This window comes from Microtus ochrogaster, chromosome 6 (genome assembly GCF_000317375.1).
Source record: "Microtus ochrogaster isolate Prairie Vole_2 chromosome 6, MicOch1.0, whole genome shotgun sequence".
NCBI lineage: Eukaryota > Metazoa > Chordata > Mammalia > Rodentia > Cricetidae > Microtus > Microtus ochrogaster.
The window spans coordinates 83,838,223-83,842,106 of NC_022013.1; positions in this window are offsets into that span (position 1 = coordinate 83,838,223).

The following is a 3,884-nucleotide window of genomic DNA, read 5'->3' on the forward strand; positions in this document are numbered from 1 at the left end:
CTCTTTATGTCCACATTGTTGTCTAAGTGAGAGACCAACTTTTAAATTACAAACAACCTCTAAGACAAAGAAATTAGTTTATATGGTTGACCTTTCACTAGAAATTTTAGTGTACATGAAAACCATGGTGGATGTGCCAGCCAGCGACCATGGATCAGCTGCCACCCCCAGGAAGAAGCAATCGCAGAGGCTTCTGGCTCTAGGGAGCACGGCTTGAGAATGCTAGGGGAGCCAGGGAAAGCGGGAGGTTGAGGCTGGTCTGGCTGCCCTCTCCCTGCATATCTCTTAGCGGCAGGAAGTCAGATATCCAGGGAAATGTGTACAAGTCAGGTCAGCATGTTGGCTTCCAGGTGTCAGACAGCAGGATTCCGGCTGGGGCAGATAGGGAGGCGCTAAACAGAGCCCCGGTTATAAAAGACCTTATAACAAGTCCTAAAGGCACGGTCTTGGGTGTCAAGTTGCATCTATTCTTTTTTAGAAAAAGCAATATTGTTTATTTTTTCTTCTCTCTTTCTTTCCCTTTTCTTTTTTTTTTTTTCATTTTACTTCAGACAGGGTCTCACCAGGCCAGACTTGAACTGACTATGTAGCCAAAGATGACCTCAAACTGCAATTTTTCCAATTTAATTTTTCTAATTTATTTATTTTTATTTTATGTACCTTGGTGTTTTGCCTGCATGTAGATCTGTGTGAGGATGCCAGATCTATAACTGGAGCTACAGACAGTTGTGAGCTGTCACGTGGGTGCTGGGAACGGAGCCCAGATCTTCTTTTTTATATTCCCCTCCACATGTTATTTAACTTCTATTTAGTTTTTGAGGTGAAGTCTCCTAACGTAGCTCGGATGGAACTCCAAATCCGAACCCTCTTTCTTCAGCCTCCTTGGTGTCTGAGGTTGGAGGCATGCACCACCACACCCAGCTTAAACTCTTTTCTTAAAGTATATAAATGGACTCTCCCCCCCCCCCCACTTACCCCTTTAGAAAGTTGATTTTAATTTCAGTTTTTAACTTTGAGTGTATGAGAGTGTACGAGCTTGTTATATGTGAGTGTCATGCTTCCTGAGGTCAAAAAAGAGTAAGGGAGTCCCTGGCACTGGAGAAATAGCGAGTTGTCGGGTGTCTGATGTGAGGGTTGAGAACAGAACTCAAGTCCTATCAACCACTAAGCCGTCTCTCCAGCCCCACAAAGGCACTGTACACCCTGCTGGGTAACTCACCCCTCATTTCACCTCTTGCGAGACCTCTTCCCATGAGAGCGTATTGAAAGGCACTGTCTCTTTGTTGAGTCTAAATGCTCTTTGAACTACCATATGCCAGTTTATCTCACAAGTTTCCAAGGGGGCGCTTATACCCCGTGAAATAACTGGCCTACAACAAACAGGCATATGGGCTCACTTAAGTAGAGAGGACTCTCAGACACACCTGGAAGCGGGCATAGGCCACGTCACAAAAGGTGGCAGTGCTGGACGATGAAAAAAAAAATCAGTGATGTCTGTTAGGGCGGGGACCCATCATGAAGTTAAGAAGACAGCTATGGGATCTCCTTAGGGCTTAGCAGGCTTAGGAATGAATTGAAATTTATGCCCTGGCAATGCTGAAGCACGCATGGGCAGCCCGTATATGGCGGTTCTGATGAACTTGTCCATATTGGGTTTCGTGGTCTAAGCTGATGAGGACGACTGATCGGGTCTCTTCCTTAGTAGACTTAGCGCTCAGTGCCAAATACAGCAGGACCAGTATGGATGTGCAGCCATGGAGCACGATGGAGGCAGTGGGTGAACACCACCAGAGGTAGCATCAAAGATCAAGGGGATTCTGATTAAACTGACCAAGCAGGTTTCTTGCTGAAGAGGGACCAAGATGAACAGACACCATCTGGTGGATGGAGGAGAACTGAATGTCATTTTCTTTTGCATATAACATCCAATGTAAGGAGACATATTTCCACATAGGACTCAAGAAAGAACTTAAAAACGTTCCAAACATACAAACATAGAACCAAACACGGGCCGGGCGGTGGTGGCGCATGCCTTTAATCCCAGCACTCGGGAGGCAGAGGCAGGCGGATCTCTGTGAGTTCGAGACCAGCCTGGTCTACAAGAGCTAGTTCCAGGACAGGCTCCAAAACCACAGAGAAACCCTGTCTCGAAAAACCACAAAAAAAAAAAAAAAAAAAAAAAAAAAAAAAAAAAAAGAACCAAACACGGTTTCCTACTTCCATAGTTTCTCTGGCAGGCCATGGCATACAGAGATAGAGCTGCTGCCTGAGGGCTTAAACAAGTCAGTCCCATAAGCAGAACTGTGGGTTTAAGGCTTGGCTCACACGGTAAGAGAAGGTGGCCAACACACAGTAAAGTAATCCAGACTGAAAAAAACAACCTTTAAATGGATACTGTAAAAAATGGACATAGGTAGTCATAGAAAAAAAATAGTTTAAAAATAACAAAGTCTTTAAAGAAAATAATAAAATAATTTAATAAATAATTTAATTAATCAAAATAATATAAAAAGAATAAGCTGCATAAGGATGGAAAGTACAGGGCATCTGGATCCTGTATGATGCTTTGTTGACTTTGAACCTTTTAAATGATCATGAACAAAAAAAACAGCTGCTGACAATTGGACAATGAAAGCTTTAAATTAAACCAACACATATATAACAATGTCTTAACTTCAGAATGGAAGTAAGAAAATATGTTTAATTGGGAGAGAGCTTATGCCTTTGTTTCCACAAGAAACAGAAAGTTATAGTTTTCTTCAAAATTAATAAAGATGAGATTTGATGGGGGAATACCTCCTGAAAATTTTGGCTATAGACACGAAAAAAGAGGCCAAGAAAGACTACAGACAGATGATGTCTCTGCTGATCTCTCTACTATGGGGACAGCTCTGAGAGTGGATGAGACATGATAAGTCTTGTTGACTACAGAGTCCTTATGAAAGTCGATTATGCCATCAAAACGGACTTTTAAAGTTGACAGATGCCTTTAACCTGCTCAAACATAGAACAAAAATCATTTTTAGTTGACTTCTGCACACTGCACACTCTGTACTTGTGGTAATGCAGATGTGTATGTTACCTTTAAAAGTTTGTGTATTCAGAACAAAAGGGCCAGACACCAATAAAGACAAGTAGCCCAGGTGATTCAGTCTCTCAGAACGCCTCTGTTGCAGTTTTCTCAAAATTCTGCATCCAGAAGAGCTTCAAAGCTGCTGAGATGGGTCCAGCCTCACAGACTGTTCAGCTAAGACTTCAGGTAAGCTCTACACGTTCCCATTACACAGAGACTGGACAACCAATGTTACAGTTAGTTTCCCCAGGACTTGACCATTATCTCAGTTTTCTCAGGGTCCCCAAAAGATGCTGTTGCTCAAAACAGCAGGAAGTAATTTTAATAACACAATGCCCACATTCTCAAGAGGTGGGGTGAGTGGTTTTGGGTCATTCGATGGCTTTTCAATGTTTATCTTCATTTAAAGGGGTTGGTTGCAAATTGTTACTGGTCATAGTAAGGGAAGAAACTAAGCAAGGGAGGTAGGATTCAAGGATCTCTTTCTGAAAAGAGAAAGGGGGTATGGGAATGATAGGATAAAAGGGTAGGTTATCTAATCAACTTTTAGACTAAAAAGTAACTACTAGTTCCAAATATTTTACGTTGATATAGATTTTTGTATATTAATACAAATTTAAGGCTATTTTGTACAACATACTCTCTTATATATATATTCCTACTCTTGTCTAATGTATTTTTGTATATTGGTATAAATTTAAGGTTATTTTTGTTATATTGTATATATGTTTCTACTCTTGTTTAAGGTACCTATGTAGCGCACTAAAAATGTATAATTAAGAAATACAGATTAGGGCCGGGCGGTGGTGGC